Source organism: Myotis nattereri, assembly GCF_964212035.1.
Source record: "Myotis nattereri genome assembly, chromosome: 4".
NCBI lineage: Eukaryota > Metazoa > Chordata > Mammalia > Chiroptera > Vespertilionidae > Myotis > Myotis nattereri.
The window spans coordinates 49,060,444-49,079,974 of NC_138079.1; the positions used below are offsets into that span (position 1 = coordinate 49,060,444).

General features: G+C 47.8%; 1 long non-coding RNA gene across 1 annotated transcript in view; it reads left to right on the forward strand.

The window, feature by feature from the left end:
• The first annotated feature begins 10,200 nt into the window (after nt 1-10,200).
• The window catches only part of LOC308517724, a 56,477-nt gene continuing 47,146 nt past the window's right edge, over nt 10,201-19,531 (forward strand). Inside the window, exon 1 of the long non-coding RNA XR_013995869.1 lies at nt 10,201-10,459. This is a non-coding gene — a long non-coding RNA (uncharacterized lncRNA). The remainder of the gene's footprint in view (nt 10,460-19,531) is intronic.

Consider the following 19,531-nt stretch of genomic DNA (forward strand, 5'->3'; position numbering starts at 1 on the left):
AATTATTTCAGTTTGGGATGCCAGAGCTGTTTCCTGGATAGACCTGATCATCCTTAAACAAAAAGAGAGGAGGCGCACACGTGGGTTGTGGCGTAAATGTCACTTTCATTTCCAATGCTAGGCGCAGAGTAAGACAGAACATTTTTTTAACACTTTGACAAGAGGGGAGGCGATCTCGTCTCCATCATGTCTTTCTGCTTCAGTAGCTTCCTCAAGGAAACCCTCTTGGAACAGAGAAGCATCTGTCCTTGTATTTTGAATAGAAGAATAAAAATCAGCCTTTGCTTTTTTTTTTTTTTTTGCATTTTCCCTACTAGCTCTATATCCTCAGTAGACATAAATCATTAACCTTCCAGTATAAACTCTGCTGAAAGTCCAATTTCATATGATCAGATATAAACCCCAAATACATGTAGTTTCCAAGCATAATCTTAAATTTTTTCAGAGGAGGGGGCCTCAGAAGAGAACAGCCTCAGTCTACATAATATGAAATCGTTTTTTTAACTGGGTACCAGTCACCTCTACAGCAGCTTTCTAAGAAAGAAAAAATAACTCATATTTAAACTTTTGCCTTGAAGTAGGACAAACTGTACATGCCTCTTACCTCATTAGCACTATACAATTCTCCTTATTAACAACCCCTCTCAAAGGACCTGGCACCTTCATATTTTGGCATATGTGTGCCCCTTAATTTCCTCTAATCCCACCTTTACTCATAAGGAAAACAAAAACGAAAACAAAGTTAGATTCAATAAATATTCCTGACCTTTCTGGTTTTTACTGTCTCTTGGTTGTAGTCTTTCATTCTCACACGCTCCCCGGCGATCTTGAAGGAGTTTTTACTTTCGGTTATCTAGCTTTATGAAGACCAATACACTCATACAGCTAGATAACCAAAGATAACAACTCGCTTCCCTCACATGCCTGTCTTCCGCGGGCCAGGCTCCACATCCCGGTCTTTCTGGCAGCACCGAAGAGCAGTAGTCCTCCAGGACACTCGCCGCGCTCAGATTCCTCCTTGCATGTAAATATGACCTGGTTTCTGTTTGTGTGTGCGCGGCTAAAACATCCAAACGAGATCTGTTGCTTTGAAAGTTTATTCCGAACTTTTTTTCCCCCTTTCAGCAAGTAATCTCCGGCAGCGTCAGCCAACAATTCATCTATTAATATCAGAAAATAAAACCAGCTATTAAGGTGCAGCAAGCGGTTACGAGTGAGCAGCAGCATCCGTCCCTTCGGAGGCCTCTATTTGCATTGTAAATTGCTTCATTCTCACGCAAGACTCCTTAGCCTCGCTCTACAGAGACGTAGGAAGCCAACAGCAATTTCCAGCGCAGGTTAAGGAGGAAGGAGAAAAAAAAAATAATAAAAAATAAAAAAACACATCCCATTCTATAGAAGTGACAGCTGATTCAAAGATCTGCTCCTGATCCTTTTGGGGTAAGCACCATGAGCTTTTTACCAAGCGGTGGCAGCTTGATTGCAATATCTTGTGTGTGTGTGTTTTAGGGGGAAGATCCTCGATTTCTCAGGGCTTCTAGGCTGGGAAAGAGAAGATGCCGTCTTGCTGGCGTGCTGCTGCCCCCGGTCTGAAAGAAGGAGAAAAGGGCCATCATTGGAAGGGCTTTCACTGCCAAAATGTGGACCAGCCCGGCAAGGTCAAAGGTTCGAGACCGCTGGAGACCAAGGTAATGATGATGTCATGAGAAATCTCAAGTACATGGTTATTGATATGCATCAGTGATCAGCCGACTGCCCCAGGCCTGCTGCCCGAGCAGCGGCAGAGGCAGCAGCAGCAGCGGCAGCATTGCAACAAGCCCTATTTTCTCAAGCAACATCTCTTCCGTTAGCACTACCGCCTGCTCCTGGAAAAGCAACCCGCGGCCTTTTACCTCCTCCGTGCTAGTGTAGATCGCTCTAATATCCAAAGACTGGAAGAAATCTCTCTCTGAGGACAGATAAAAGCATTTCAGATCTGGGGAACGTCTTTGCCTGAATTTCTCTTATGGCAGATTGCATGGGCAGACAGATGGAAGGCACTTTGCTATTGCTTAAAGCAGGGCCTTGCTTTCTGGGGCTGGGAATCAGCTCTGTATTAGGCAGTGAGTCTATGTGTGATTGTATTGACAGTTTGCTCTGGTGGTGTGTTTTTAATGGCTCTCACAGCTCAGGCATGTTTTGTATTTATGTACCATGGTGATAGGGTAGTGTTTGTTCTGTAAGTTCAAAATGAATGCTCTAAGCAAGCCAACTTCATCCCAATTTTTATAAAATAACTCTCTATAGGGTGTGTGCCTTAGAATGAAGAACAGGTAAACACTGCAGCAATAGTTTCTAATGTAGTACACAACTCTACTGCAATAAATGTTGAGCCTTTGTCTATAGTTTCAAACATCAACTTTTATACAGAAGGTCAAAATATACTAGGCTCCCTTATGAAATTATGAAAAAAGAAATGTTACTTCAGTGAAGAAAACGTAAGATACCTGCATGTTAAGAGCAGAACCCTTTCCTCTTCCCCACCCCCACCTTTTTTGTATCTCGAGGGGGAATATTTTATTAATTAATTAGCCTCATACCTTTTCTTAGGACTTTTCAAAGTGTAAATATGACCACTTATGAGAGCTCTCTTCTTTTCTCTTCTTCATAATGAGTAATCTATGTCTAATGCATCTATAATATGTACAGTTCTAACAGATGCCCCTCAACGGAATATCTAAGGTGCAGTCCATATAAGATGTATATTCACAATGGGTAAGTTTGATGGACTGTTTCTCAAAATGACGAGTTATGTTTGGTGGTATTACTATTCTTTAAAATATATGCTACAATCGTATGTCATAAATCTCCATATTCATTTCACACATCACTAGTTTATCGCAATACTCTCATTTCTATAGGTTAACTATTTTCCCCAATCACTAAAATACTTTCAGAATTGAAATACACTTTTTCATTGATTCAGGAATTTATTCATTTAAGACATGAGTGGAATATGCTTACCAAATTACATACAGCATACATATGTAAATTCTATAGAAATGACTGACAAGTAAAGAAAATCAGAATTGCTAAGAAAAGCCCCCAATCAAGAGTACAAACAACAACATTCTACCAATTAAAGATATGATTTAGTAACACAAATGCCGATTTTTCCCTAATTTTTGTATTAATTTACTTTTTGGTGAGCATTCTTGTCCTGATTATTGAAAAAAATACTACACTGTGAAAATCACTTATCTATTTTTCTTATCAAATTCTGGTCCAGGAAGTACAATAAGAAATGGCTGCATTGTGAGATATATATATATATATATATATATATATATATATATATATCAAACTACAAACTAATTCAGAGAAATATACTCCTATAGAGTTACTGTTCCTTCTTGAACTAAGAGGTCACAACATAAACTACTGGATAAAAATTGAACATATCACTGAGGTATGTGTTCATGTCACTTCTGACATTATGTAAAATCCTAATGAGCTTTGCTGCCTTGGAAGATTGAAATTATTTTGGCCTTGCTTTCCAAGACCTAGAAACAGAATCATTAGTGAATTGGCATGTACTACATAGAACAAGCATACAATTAGATGAATTCAATTCCTTAAGTAAAAACCCCAGGAAATGCCAGTTATTTTTAGAATATCTTTTTGCTCTATATATGTCTTGGAAGGATGTTGGTGAAAATAAAGAGATCTGATGCATAAATGCATGTATGTCTGTGTATATCACCCCCATATTTGTGTGAATTTGCAAATTAATGTTGCTATATTCCCACATTTAACAATTAAATGCATTTTAGAACCCAATTAACTATCATGAAAACCAAGACACTAAACATTTGAGATGCTTCTACAATTAGAAGCTACAAAAGATACTGTCTTAAAATAGCATCTTTTAAGGCAATACCACATAGTAATATCAAACGACTCTAGGACTGGCCTCCATGCCTCATATATGTAACATAGATTCATTATGAGAGCCCGAAAAGTGAAAATAGTCAACATAATGATTATGGCCAGTCTGTACATTAACCAAACAGCCAATTAAATATTTTACCTCAACCATCATCTTTCAAAGTATGAAAACATAAAAGATATATAACAAGATTTAACACTGAGTACCTTATCATTTTGATAATTGCCAAGGTTCGTATCATAGTTTATCATACACATTTCAAGGACATATTGAAATGTATATGAGACAAGTTGAAACAACTGTGCTCTAAAGATTCCTAGCAATGTCTACCATACATTGTTAGGAGCAGTTATTAACACTTACATGTTCTTATTCCAGATATGTTTGCTTTTCCAAAAGCTATTTAGCTGAGCTACAGAATACCCATTTTGAAATCTGCATATTGAAGAATATACTGAATTCAAATGGCTTGCATGCTCCTTCTCTAATAAATTCCCATTAATGGCCAGTAGATTAGGACGTGATTGTCATGCTTGTTTTCTAATCTTTTTACAGGTCTCCAGATGGCTGAAACATGAATGGAAACATCCTGGTTTTCTTTGGAATAAACAATCTCTGCTTAAGTTAAAAGCGAAAATTTATGATTTTCCACATATTTGGATCAGAACTATGCTATTCCGTAAATGAAAATTCATCAGGTTTGGAACTAATATTTAGAACACCTCTATGAATCCTATTCAGATTACTGCAGAATATATGAAGAATTGGCCTATCACCAAAATCCTTTTTAATATTGAGTTTGTATGATTCTCATGCATATAAAACACAGTCTACTAATATAGTCAAGACTATCATTTTCTGCATAAAGCCATTTAATTTACAGTGATTTGTATAGTTCAGGCAAGGTACTTGACTGGCTTGCTTTCTAATAAAAGTATCCTATTATTTCTTCTGTGTCCCAAATTCCTTTTTTATAGGAAGTTACAGGTTATATTTACATTATCTTTGATATGTAATATACAAAGGCTGGGGGGGGGGTGGAGACAATTGCATATATGGAGACTTGAATTTTTCTGGAATTGTATCTATTGCATGAACTGGGAGATATGCAATACACTGCAGGCTTGCTACCCAATAAATAATATTTTATACATCACTTTAATTTTGTCAAATGTAAATTTTAAAATTACCTTTGGTTGGTGGGATGTCTATTCATTTTATACTTCTTTGTAGAGTCATCTGAAAAACAGTCAAGAAAACAAATTATCATAGTTTTAATATATACATAAGCATGTCTAAATTTGGCTTCATTTAAAGTACTGCAATTACAATGATTCCTTAAAATGACAAGAGATTCCAGAAAACCCCAATACAATGTATGCTGGGCTTCAGCACCTACAGAGTTAAATATGCTAATTTGCATTTAAATGGAGACATGCATGATAATGGGAATGCAAAATATGCAGAATCTGGAGGTGTTCGAAAATTAATTTTTTCTTTCTTCTTTTATTTTATTTTTAGCTTGGAGGGAAGAGGGACTCTCAAAAAATACTAGGGATTTGAACACTGTAATCTGCCATACAAAAGAGGAGGGAGAGTTCTTCCATGCAAGAATATTAAGACTGGAACAAAGTCGTATTTTCTAAATGTTTAAGGAACTAAATTTCCAAACCTTTCAAACAATGGGAATCCCTGGATAAATATCCAATCCATTAGAAAGATGCAAATAGTTTACTGTAAGGCAACAGCACGGTGAGATGTGCATTCATATCTATGGCTCCTGATTGGCTATTTCCTCCACTAAATCAATGAATAATGTAAAACCTGATTGCTGTAAAGTGGTGGATTTCCTTATTCCCTTCCCCCATCCCCCATGTCTCAATATATTCAAGAAGTGTTACACTCCTGAAAATAGCTTGCTTTTCTCTTATGATTTTTAAATGCTTATTGTTATTTTGGAGTGGCGGGGTGGGGCTATTGGTTTTGCAAAATGAAAGTACTGCACTGGTTCAATAATCCTGACTATGGGGGCTTCTTTCCCGAGACAGCGCCCTGATGACTGGCATCCAGGTGCAGAAGGAGGGTGGCGGGCAGAGGTGGGCATGAGGAGAGGGAGGAAACCAGAGCCGACCCCACTGTTGTGGGCCCAAGCCCGCCACTGGTCCCACAGAGCCCCCCGCAGTGGCCGTGACTTGACAGGCCTCCGGTCTAACTTCGGATCCATCTCACTGCTGCCCTGACCCCTCGAGACAGTCGTCCATGCCAGCACTGCGGACACCTTTGCAAGAGAAAACGCCACCATCTCCAAAGCAAATGCATCGCCTGGGTTCCCACTGCCCGGGTTCCTTCAGATAAATCCAGGCCCCGGAAGGAAGGTCTTGCCTCTCTCCGCGGAGTCTGGATTCCACGCAAACCGCAAAACCCAGGTTCCGCTGGCATTCCAAGCTCCAGTCACACCGTGATGGTTGCATCTTGATGCATCTTAACTTGGGATGACCCTGTAAAGCGGCTTCTTGCCTCCCAGAATCCAAAACGCAAAGAAGGAAGTAGAAACCCACCAGGACTAGTTAGCTACTGTGTATAAGTTTCCACCGAAATCCAATCAAACCCTCTCCTCGTTGCCAGGTAATTGCAACTTTGAGGGGGTTAAAATAATTATTCCAAGTGCGAATCCTGCTGAATTCAGGAACGCAAAATATAACCGTATGTGGCTCTAGGGTTAAGAGGGAAAAGTCCCACCTCCACCAACACAAAATTACATACAAAATTCCCTTTTCCAGCACGAAATGCTCCTGGTTTCTCTCTGCAAAAGGCGGTCAGGCTGCTGGATAATTAACAGTCCTGACTTAGACAACTCATGACATCAACAGGTTTAATATCTGAGACACACAATCATTAGCTGAAGCAAACCAGGGCGCGACCCGGAGCAGGATTCAGCGGGCACCGGCTCGCGGAGAGGAGACCGGGCGCGGGGCCGCGGCGGGCAGCGACGGGCCCCCGCCGCCGGCTGAGCGGCCGCCTGCGGGCCGCCGGGATACTCACTTGCTCTCCCCGCGCTGGGCACTGCTGCCCCCCAGTCCCGCTGGGCAGGAACCGAAGCGCGGGCCAGAAGACAAGATCCAGTCACAGAGCGGCCGCAGTACACAAACAGGCTCTTTTCCGCATCTCAAAAGAAAAAAAAAAGAAAAAAAATTCAGGTCACCCCTCTCCTTAGCACGTTTAAAACTGCCGCTCAATTCCACATGGTGATTCTTGCTTGATTGGGTCTAAAATAGTTTAAACGGACATTCCCTTCTGGGGGGGGGGGGGGTGGAGAGAAGGGCGAAAAAGACGAAGGAAGAAAAAAAGCCAACTCTCTCCCCCCCCCCCCGCCCTCCCCGCCCCCCAGCGCCAGGCACTTGCTCCCTGAGCCTCGGAGTGGAGAGTGAAGTGGTGTGTGCGAGGCTCGGCAAGTTTTTGGGGGGGCCGTCCAAGGTCTAGTCCAGCCCCCTCTGCCGAGGAGGACGTGCTCTGAAACTCAACCGATTTCCCCACTGCTTTTGTTACTGATGAACTGAAGCCCTATTGTTCATCCATTGCCACGGTCTTTTTCAGTCCCCACACTACGTCCTGCGTTGCCAGAGATAATGAATTTGCACCCAAACCTCTCACAGTCCCCTCCTGACAGACGGAACAAATTAGAACTGTCTCGTCTGAAGGAGGGCAATGGCTACATTTTCCTATTGTAGAACGCAAAGCACTCATTTCTTTGGAAACTTCTTTCGCCTTTTCTACCTTTTATTTTCTTCTCCCTCTTTTTCTTTTTTCCTCCAGTTTTTCTCTCTTGATTCCTTTAGTGTCTCTCTCTCTCTCTCCCTCTCTCTCTCTCCCTCTCTCTCTCTCTCTCTCTCTCTCTCTCTCTCTCTCTCCTCTCTCCCTCTCTCTCTCTCTCAATAGCCCTGTCTTGTTTTTCCAATGCACCATTTTGTGAAACTTGTGGATCTTTTCTTCCTTCCTTCCTTCCTTCCTTCCTTCCTTCCTTCCTTCCTTCCTTCCTTCTTTCCTCTATTTCTTTTTAAAGGTCTCCTTTTGGTATTTTATTTACAAACTTGGAGAATGACCTTTTGACTTGAAGACTTTTTTTTTTAAGAAAGGTCTTTTGGTTCAAGTCCCCTTACTCAGGCCTCCCCTTCTTTTTGTTGTCGTCATTAAACGTGTTTTGCTAATGGCAAGCAATACATTATAAGGATTTTTTACTCTTTAAACTCCGGAGCTATTCAAAAGGTACCGGGGACGCGCCATGGGGGATTATCTATTTGAGAGGTTAGAAAGAGCGTGTGTGTGTGTGTGTGTGTGTGTGTGTGTGTGTGTGTGTGTGTGTTGCAGGGACAGAGGCAGAGAGCTGCGGGAGGGTGTGAGTGGGGTGTGCAGGGGGAGAAGGGTGAGGATCTTGCGGGGAAGGTGGGCTTCCTGGAACTCGGTCGGGAGGACTGTGCGGGGTGTTAGCGCGAGAAGGAGGGTGCAGGCATCCCTCTTGCCGCGGGCGGCTCGCACCCCGGGGCCTGTCTGAGCGCCGGGCCAGCCGCGGCCGGGGCACCGGGGTGTGCGCGCGCGGGCTCCAGCTCCGAGCCTGCGCGTGTGCGGCCGCAGGCGGAAGGGGGGCTGCAAAAATTCAGGCAACTGGCCCGTATGTAAATGATGCCTATGGCGGGGGCGGGGGGGGGGGGGCTGGGCTGCAGTAACAGGAGTCTGGCGGCCCCCAGCTTTCCCGCCAAATGCAGCCGGAGGACACAGAGCCAGGCGTGTCCTCGGCGGGAGGGCCCCCGCCCGCCGCCCGCCTCCCGCCCCGCGCACCCGCACACGCTCCCCTCGCCGGCGTGGGGCTCAGTGGCCACGAGCGTGGCAGGAAAACAAAGCTATGGCTGCGAGGTGGAACCAAGACACGGCAGCCTTGGCGGCCAAGGGCAGGACTGGGAGGAACCGAGACCGCGGCCTCCGGCGCCCCTTCCTTGCCAGCCGTGGCCTTGCCCTGCATCCCCGGCTCGGCCCGGCCCGGGCCCAGAGGAGGCCGAGGAGCCCGTCTTGGCGGCCTGGGAGAGGGTGGGAGCAGGGGCGGAAGCAGATGTGCGCGGAGACTGGCCGCAGCCCCTGCCTCGCGCGCGGACACGCACAGGCCGGCGAGCTGGGCCGAGGCGGAGCCGGGTGGGGGCGGGGGGTCTGAAGGCCTCCCCGCTGCGTCACCCGAGCCGCTACCTCCCCGCCGAGGCTGCAGAGCGCCCGGCGGAACGCGCACCGGCTAAACCCGGCGGGCGGCGCCCGGGGCTGCGGCCACGGAAGGGCTCGCACCTCCAGACCCCGCCCCAGACAATGTCATCGGGAGGGCCGAGCGGCTCCAGAGAGCCTCCTCCGACCGCCGCCGCCCCTGTCAAACGGGGGGACCGATCGCCAGCCACGGAGCTCTGTCCGGCCTGCGTGTCCTGCGGATAAGTCCCCGAGGCCGCCGTGCAGAGGCACCGATCTCTCCCATCTGCTCGCAGCGCCACACACGCACACACACACACACACACTCACACACACACTCACACACACACTCACACACTCACAGACACACTCACAGACACACTCACAGACAGACACACGCACACACGACATCCCCACCTCATTAAAACGCACGCCAACGGCATGGCTGTTAATGAAGCCAACGCGCTTCCTGATCGAACAGGTAAACAGGTACCGAAACGAGCAGCCCCCCACCAGTCGCCGGGGCGATTTACCTCTCCCTACTGGACACACGTGTAGCTTATCGTGTTTTAGGAATGATTTGCTGTTGTCTGAGGTTTCTCCCTCCTCTTCTTGTGGAAAAAAGCAAAAAAAAAAAAAAATCATGTTCCATCCTGTCTTCTTTCTGATAAGCTACCCGAGCATTGGTCTAAAGCATGTTGGGGTTCGATTTGGTTTGTGGTTTGGGGCATGTTGTTTTTCGGAGGGAAGCAAAAGGACACGTATTTGGCGGGGCTGGAGGTGCAGGACAAGAGCCCGCGTGTGCGGCCGGAGGGCTGGCGGGGCCGGAGGCCGGAGGTGGAGGAAGAAGGCGGAGGCCTGTCCTCCCCCGGGGTTGGCGCGGATCCCCCCGGTCCCCTCGGGCCTGGGCTCGGCCAGCGCCGCTGCCAACGCCCGCACGAGCGGGTTCCATCGGCTGCCGCTCCGTGTTTTCCCCCATCCCGGCTTCACGTTCAAGGTTTAGCTGCGAGGTCACGTCCATTGACGTCAGCTCCCCGTCTCCCTCTACGTCCGGCTACATTTACATACATCAAGGAAATTAGGGCATTAAAAAAATATGCAAATCCTGCGCGAAGAGGAGCCGGTGCATTCCTGGCGCGATCGCCTTTTATTGAAGCTTTTAATTAAAGGGGCCAGTTGGCGAGCCCATGAAACAACCGCCAAAACCCCCAAAAGAGAAAAATAAATGCTGTAGCCTTCGGGAACGGTTGTTTCGGTTCCTGTTCTGTGGGCGGCTGAGGACCGCCGGCTGCCCGGCTCGGAGAAGAACAGGTTAGAGGAGGCAGCTCCAGCCCATGCATAATCAGGGCTCCGCGGCGCCTCCATTCTTTCCTCCTCCTCCTCCTCCTCCTCCTCCTCCTCCTCCTCCTCCTCCTCCCCTCCTCCTCCACCTCTATTCCTCCACCTCCTCCTCCTGCTCCTGTTGGTTCCAGCGTATATTATTTTTAATACTGATGCATATGTAAAGATATATTTGCATTTTTTAATTGGGGGGGGGAGTTCAGATTGTATCGTTTTACTCATTCTACCCCCTCCTGTTTTGCTATCTTATTATGTCTATCTATTTCTCTTGTTCCTTTCCGTCTATTTTTTGGCGAGTGTATGCTGCTGTCTCTTGCTAGATAAATATGCACAGTTGCCTCCCTGCTTCTGTTTATTTAAGGCTCCAAATATGCACATCTGTCATGTATGTAATGCCAGCTGTACAACCTCCTGGTTTGGTCACAAAAGAAAAGACACTTTTTTTTTTCCTTTCCTGACCTACCTCCTTGATGGACTGTAATGTAATGTCCATTGCTCAGGGCTCAAAGTTTGATTGTCTAATTAACTTCCTATTAACCATAACACAGTTTGGGCCAGTGCATTTGAAATAATGTATGTATGAAGGGAAGTGGCTCCCAAGATTTCTCAAGAATTTTTGTGCTGATTTACTGAAAAGTGCTGCCTTCACGACTGCCCTATTGCTTTCTAGCATTTCTTATTGCAAAACAAAACAATCTACTTTAACATGTGTAGGCATGGCAGTGGACATCCTTTTGCAAGGAAGACATTTTCACCCATGTTGTGTGTTGCACCTTATCTGCTGCATTCAAAATTTACCGAGTTTCCTTTTATCTTAGTATGTCTGGGAACAAGGCACATTCCCTTGATTGCAAAGTGTCCTTAATTCCTGACTGTGAAATGAAAACAAATAAACCAAACAGTTGGCTACCTTAAGCCAATTGATCTGCCCTAAAATATACAGGCCTTCAGTTAGATTTCAAGCAATGGTAATCTTGTTTATAGAGTAGGATTTCCTTCCTGGTGATATGTCAGTTCAGCACAATGGCTTTTGAAAAATATATACGTGCAAATCCACTTTTAAAATTCCCCCCAACCTATTATTTTTTAAAATACTGAATCCACAAAGAACAGCAAATACACACTCATGCATCTTATTCAATTAAACAAATCCAAGTACATGCACAGGTAATTGGTTTTCTTATGAATGACTTACCTGCACAGACACTCAGGACAGGAGTCAGCCCTCCCCCATGGCTCTCATGTATAAATAGTCACACGTATTCCCCCATTTTAAATCTACAGCTGCATATCATCTTTCATGCTGGACTATCCAGCATCCATTTTTAACATCCTTAATTCTCATGCTATTTGCAGCCTTACCTCTGGCTGTAGTTTTTCCAAGCTTACACCAAAGTGCTCATATGGTATGTCACCCAATAAGAAGTGGTCAGATGGCTGCACGTAAAACATTAAAAAAGGGAGACATACTCATCCTTGAGGTTTGCTCCTACCTTGCCATTTATAGCAAGATTATCTTTTCTAAAAGAACATTTTCAGCACATCTTATGAATAGTTGCAGATCCCACAACTGGTTGCAGAATTGCCCGTTTCTGGGGGTCACCTGCCTGAGTGAAACAATTCGGCAGGTTAAATGTCTCTTCGACTTTGGCCGCAATTCAATCGTGCGTGTCGGTTCGTTCCTGCCTGGATTCTGGCACACACCTGCCTGCCTTTATGCAGGGATTGGGACGAACACACCGGCCACTTTGCAGGGCACAGAGTGGCGGCGCACGTATTTAGATGGTAGTAGCAAGCGATGTGTGCATGTACGGATGTCTGTGCATGCATGTGTGTGCAGACGCGTGTGTGCGTGTGTGTGAGTGTGTGAGCGCGCGCCCTGTGACAAGGGACACAGAGAGGTACACCACATATCTGATCTCTGTAATCTCTTTTTCTGTTTCTAATCTCCCTTTTCGGCGCATGGTAGTAACCTGAAGCGTCTGAACCATCACCGTCATCGCCGGCGCGCGCGTGGCTTACCCTGGGGGCCGGTGGCTCTGTGCTCGCTGCTTCAGAGGATGCGGTGCGGGAGGGTGGGTAGCGCCGCTGCCGCCGCCGCCGCGGGTCCGGGTGCTCTGTCCCAGCCCGGCAGCGGAGCGCGCGGTGCGGAGCCCCCTCCCACCCCGCCCTCACCCCCATCCTCCCCTCCCGCCCCTCGGTACCTCCCCTCCCACCCCCACCCCACCCCGCCCCGCATTACCACTAGGAGGCCAGTCCCTGCGAATCACGGCAGTAGCAGGCGGCGTTTGAATAAGCCCCGCAAACCACGCGCAGACCCCAACTCCTCCGCTAGCAACGCGGCCCCGCACCGAGGGCCACCGCTCCCGCCGGTCACCTGGCAGCGGCTGCCTCACCAAAGTGCCCCGGGCGCTCCGGAGAGAGGGTGGTGGGTCTCCCACTTGCTACTTTTATATTAACTTGATTGATAGGATCAGACAATAAATGGGTGGGGGCAGAGAGATACATACACACAGAAAGGGGGGGGAGAGGAGGAGGGGGGAAGAAGAGGAGAGCGGAGAGGAAAGAAGGGAGGCGCTGCTGGGGGGCGGGGGGTGCAGAGAAGGGGAGAGGAAAGGAAGACAGGCTGAGGAATGTGAAGAAAGAGGGAGAAAGGAGCCCGGGGGATTGTGTAAAAGAGAGAAACAAAATAGGGAAACGATGGGAGGGGGAGAGAGATCCAAATATATGAATTGGGGCTTTACAAGCTAAAAATACCACTTCACTGAACTTCACAACCTCCAATTAGGCACGTGTTTTCTCCCCCCACCCACGTCAACGAATGATTAATTTGCTGTCTCAATCAGAAATAATTACTGACAATTGTATAGCAGATATAGGGTTTAACGGAAAGGAGCCAATTTCATGAAACATAGCAAAAGGCATGACATTTAAGGATGATGTTGGCCCGCTCACGTTAAAAATTCAAGGCTCGCCTTGAAGACCCAGGCACCCGCCCGGCCTTGCACTCCGACATCGTGAGAGCCAGGCCCAGACTCAGGAAGAAGTGATCCGAAGTGTTTTGGACTTTAAGAATTTTTCTTCCTTCCTCTTTGATAATTGATTGTTACATTTTCTTCACGAATTGGTTGTGTTTACAAAAAAAAATTACAGATAAAAGCGTGGGTCTTATTAAGAATTTACAGCAAAATCTCCCCACATTTTAACTGAAAATATAAATTTAAACGTTAGTTTGAATGCATAGCTAGTTGCATTTTGCAAACTAACTCTTTCAGTAACTCGAGGTTCTGAATTTAAGGTTTTCAATGTGGCCCCCCACCCCCACCCCATCTTCAAATCGCAGCAGTGATTTCCCTGCACAAAACAATCAAAATCATAATACAATCTCCAGCCACCTATGGGATGTACGCGTTGTGAATGTCCCTCTCGGCATTCACCAGCCAAACCTCCTCCTTTGGAGACACACACAAAAAGAGCGCTTCTGATTAATAATCTCTCCCGCGGCACCGCGAGCTAGGGCAGGGAGCCGGGTCCAGGGAAGGGCGCAGGAGCCTCCGCGCAAAGTCCGGGGACCTGCGACCCGCTAGGTTTCCGAAGGGGAATCATACTTGGCAAGCACTGTTTGGGGGAAGACAACCGCATCCAAATACTGACTCCTTCTGGGCTGGGGGAGGGGACCGTCGCCTTTACGGCATTTTTGCCTGCAGAATAGTGTGCAAGATGGTACGCAGCTCAGGCTTGTGGCCAGGCCCTGCCCTGGCTTTTCTTTCTTTCTTTCTTTCTTTCTTTCTTTCTTTCTTTCTTTCTTTCTTTCTTTCTTCTCTCTGTCTCTCTCTCCCCCTCCCTCCTCCTCCCTCCTCCCTCCCTCCCTTCCATTCTTTCTCTCTCTCTCCCTCCCTCTCTCTCTCCCTCCCTTTCTTTCTTTCTTTCTTTCTTTCTTTCTTTCTTTCTTTCTTTCTTTCTTTCTTTCTTTCTGTTTTCCCTCACTCCCTTCTCTCCTCTCTCTCTCTCTCTCTCTCTCTCTCTCTCTCTCTCTCTCTCTCTCTCGTCGACAAGAAATTGAAATTAATCCTTATGTGGCTGGCTCCCACGAAGCTGGGATTTCAACCTCTTATTTACAATTTAAAGTCAGTGTGGAGTCCGGGGGAAACCCCCCGACTTGGGATTTCACTAGGATGCTCCCAGGCCGGGTCGCTGACCACAGCACCTGAAGAGCAGAGGAAGGAGAGAGGGCTGGTGGCTTCCAAATGCTTCCGTCGGGGCTCCGTGTTACGCCCCAACAGACGCCTCTCTGCTTTCTCTCCCCGAGGCCGGCCAGTGTTGCTGCGGACCTGGCCAGGTGAGCAAGGGACAGTCCCGGGGGCAGCGGCCCTCCCGGGAGCTCCGGTGGGTCTGTGAGCCCGCCAGGCGAGGAAGACCGGGAGCCACCGGGGGCCAGCGCGGGGCTCCCGGCTCCGGCCAGCAGGGGAACAGCGACACCTACTGGCCGCGCGGGCACCGCGTCGGGGCCGTCGAGGCGGCCTTGGGCTGGGGGCGCCCCGCTGCGTGGATTTGGGAGGCTGCAGGACAGGCACAGCCTCTGCTTCTGGAGACCCTCGGGGGCCTGTAGGAGGGGACCGAGGCTCGGGAGGGCACACACGCCCTCCAGCCCGCGGATCTTCCTTCTGGGGAACCAGAGGGACCCGCAGACGCGACTGGCCGCCTCCTCCTGGTTCGATGAGAAAACCTGACCTCTTCGGGCTCATGACCCACGCCTCTTCTCCACCACCCCTGTTGCCGTTCCGACTAAAGATGATATCTTTACAGATTGGGAACCAAGGAGAGCTTATTATTCTCCCTTCAGAGGGGAAATACGCGCGCTAAGGACACAGACGCACACGCAGTGGCTGGCCAGGCACGCGGACCGGCCGAGCCCTCCAGCTCGCCGGAATCCGGCACCGTGAGCGCGCTCTCACCGCCGCCAGGGACTGAGAGTTGGTAGCTTTTCTTTTTTTTTTTTTTTTTTGTTTTGTTTTTTGTTTTTTTTTTTTATTATTAGTTAAGGAATTACAAATGTGTCCTCATCCCCCCCTTTAACCCCCAACCTCCCCCCCACACACAAACTCGTGCTCCCATCCCCCCGTTGTCCGTGTCCATTGGTTTGGCTTATATACATGTATACAAGTCCTTCAAGAATGATGACCTTAACTACACCGGAAGTAGAGGCAAATTTTAGGCGGTGGTGAAATGTTTGAAACCTAAGGGTACATATAGATCCCGCTAAATGTCATTGTAGATGCTTTGGGTGGGAAAGGTGGAAAGAAGGTGCCAAGGGATGGGGAGCCCGAAGAAAATCTCCCATGGATGAGGATGGGAAGTAGCCCATTCGTGTCTTACAGATTTACTTTATCCATATGTTCTTGCAAACAGCCATTTCATATGAAAAGGAGATGTAGGTGGTCCCAGCGATGGGCGGGGGAAGCAGGGATCCCAGCCGTCCCGGTCGCCCAGATGCCTCCATTTCCCATGTGAGGTTCTGAGGCGCACCTGGGCCTAAGAAACGTGATTGAATGTGATTGGGTGCTGACTTGATTGAATATTAAAATACATTTCTTTTCCTAGAAAAACTGGAGTATCTGAACTAATTTGAATCTTGAGATTTTCCCCATTTAAAATATTACTCATTATAAACCTAGAATTAAAAAAACAGACGTTTCATTGAAAGTTCCAGTTCATCTTGGAAATTATTTTTCTTAGCTTTAGATATTGGTTGGAACAAGAATCTAAAGTGTAGTGAGGAAAAAGGGGGGAGGGCGTCTGGTAAGGGTCCCATTTTTGTCTGCATTCTCTACAGTTGCAAAAGTTTTGCTAATTTTGTTTTGTTTACATGAAAGTGGAATCCCTTAGTGTCTCTAACTTCGGGTTTTAGATCAAGTCTTTCCTTTTTTTTTAGTTAAATCCTTAAAGGGCTCCTGAAGCCTGTTTCTCAACTCAGTTTTGCAAGTATTTTATTTTTCTTTTTTCCAGCATGTCTTTACAAATGTGTTCTGGTAACATATGAATTCACATCCCAGAGCAGGCCCTTAGCAGTTTGCATGATGTATGAGTAAACCTGTATTACTAATAATGAATAAATAGTGCTATATGCTAATGGCATATCGCTCAATGAATCCTGCACCCTAATGCATATCAAAGTCAACTTTCTCCTTGCAAAACAGAAGTTCTCACAGAAAAATAATTGCACTGGGCACACAGCAAGCAACCATCAACCAAAGCCACTTCAGAGGTGTCTTTGGGTATTGAAAGCACCTTGAAAAATGCAGGGCTTGAATGTTTTCCATTCTTGGAAAGCATGGGGTTTATTTGTGGCTTGAAAATCTTAGCTAGAATGGGTTCTCATTGTTGCTTGATATTCTTTGATTTTATTGACTCTAAAATTATTGATTTGACACTAAATAAATAGAAAAATAGAATTGAAGTGTCAAATAGATGGAATTTCTCTGTATTTCCAAACACTCCCAAAGCATAAGCATATTAAAGCTTAATTACAGGAATGTTTTTTGATTTAGAACAAAAGTTGGGCCAGTGAAATTGATTCTTATTCCAGGAGGAAAATCCATAGTTGTTGTGAAGTATTTGTGAAGTAAGGGTGGAGACAAGGCTTCTCCATCTATTTAGGTCTTCCTTGATATAGTTCTCTTTTAATTCCTCTTGTTTAGCAAGAAAATTGAGGCATGAAGACAGGCTAAACTGTCCTTAGACTGTTCCTTTGTTACACCTGCCCTCCCTGTGGGCATGCCTGGGAGGGTGTGTGTTTGTGTAAGTGTGTGTCCTCCTTTCCTCCTGGTTGAGGAGCACGAAGGAAGGGTTGCAAGGATGGGCATATTGATCAGAAAGGCACATCACTCCATGTAAAAATGAAATGGATACATTGGAAACCCTGATAAATCCCACCTAGATGCTAATCTGGGCTGGGTATACTTGTGTGTATGGTAGCTTGCATACATTGCTTGGGAAAGGCGGAAGGGTTCCTACATCGGGAGTGGCCCCTTTTTCAATTGTAGTGAAATGCACAAGGGCTCAAAGAGGTTTGGTTTCAGAGAGCAGAGCTCCAAGGACACCTGTGTGCATCTTATTGGTGTTAGGTGTGTGTGTGTGTGTGTGTGTGTGTGTGTGTGTGTGTGTGGTGTAGGAGTAGGCGTTTCATCAAAAATTCATTTGAAAAAAATAGTATCCTAAAATTCTGCTATGTCATCCATTGGGGTCAGCACCAAGGTCAATAACATGTCCCAGGTTCACTCATGGACGTTGGCAACATTATTGCTTTTGATGTAGGAACATGGCTTCTTTGACGTCCCTGGTTCTTTATGCTACTTCCTAATAGTGGGGCGAGGCTCTAGCCTCCCCCTCCTCCCTTCTTGATTCCCACAAACAAAACCATTCTACCACTGGAGCCATCTGCGGCAGGTGTAATGGATAGCAGGGGGCCCACCTAACCACACTCAGTCTCTTCTAGGTCGTCACCACTCTGCACCCAACAAATGAGTCCTGTTTCACCACTAGGGTGCCGAGGTGGATGGTGGCTGCCGGCCCCCGCCCCTGGCAGCGTTCAGCGCTTAGAAACCTGAGCCAGCTGACAACACACGAAACACACAGGCACAGAGAAAGGGCCGAGCCCACTGCGCGCTCCCTCCATCCCCTCCCTCTGTTCTCGGTACACACGGAGGACACATACAAAGCTTTTACACATTTAAAAGCCCTCGCGACTCTGAATTCTTGGTTCCTTATGACGGCCTTCCCCACTGCACATAGACCCTGGCGTGTGCGTGTGCGTGTGTGTGTGTGTGTGTGCCGCGCGTGTGTTTAAAATGCTTATTGGTAGGTCATCAGCAGCTGATCAGACACAGTAATCCAATAATCTTTTTGAATACATACACATTTTCGTTAAAGGTAAATTTCTTTAAAGGAAAACTGTCCATTTCCTGCGGATTCCCAGTTTAGGTTCTAGGGAACCGCAGAGCTAGGAAGCCCCCACCTTGCCCAACTTTCCATTTCCAAGGTTTGAGCTGGGCGCAAATGGCCACTTCACGATCGAGCAGGGTCTCATCTGCACCAGGGCGTATAAAATAGAATTGCGGGACGAGGAGCTGGGGCGATTGGGTAGCTGGAAACCCCTGTAGTCGCTTGGAACCCTAGCAGGATGCACGGAGAACCCCAGGGCCAGCGCGCGGGTCCCACCTCCCAGGCGCACAGCACCCCCACCCGCGCCCGGCTCTCCGTCCTGACCCCCTCCCCGCCCCCCCTCAGTATTTTAGCCCCAGGTGATGGTGCTCACCGCTGGGGCCTGCGGTCGGGGCGGGGCTGGACCCTGCCGGGAAGGGGCTCCCCTGTCCCCAGAGGACTTACCTCGAGCGAGGCCCTGGCAAATGGTGGCCCAGCAGCGGCAAGGGTTGTCTCCCAGCCGTTGTGCCAGATTTCCCTCCTGTCTGCCGCTCCTCTCGGCAGGCTCCTCTCTCTCTCTCTCTCTCTCTCTCTCTCTCTCTCTCTCTCTCTCTCTCTCTCATTGCTTGTGACTTTTAGAAGCAAAAGCTTGCTTATTCAGAGGAGAGAGGGAGGGGAGAGGAAGAGGGAAGGGAGGTGGGAGGGAGGAAAGAGAGGAGGAGAGAGAAATAGAAGGGGGATGGAGGAGGAAGGGGAGGTGGAGAATCTGAGGTACTGAAGGCTAGGTAGAGGGGCAGGGGGAGGAGGGAGAGGGGGAGGGGGAGGAGGAGGGGGAGGGGGAGGAGGAGGAGGAGGAGGAGGGCTGGGAGGGGTAGGGTGGAGTAACCGAAGATGAGCTGGGATGGATCGACGAGGAATAAATTGCTCCCTACCCGGCGGCAGTGAGACGCCCCCAGCCTCTCGGGGGAGCCTTGCGTCAGATCGGGGCCGCCGAGGCGGGGCCGCACAAAAGCGCCGCGGGACCCCCTCAGGAGCTCCTGTCCGGCCGCCCCGGGCCCCACGCCGGAGCTCCGCTCTCCTCCGCCGCACAGGGTGGCAGTCGAGGGGCTCCAGGCTCCACAG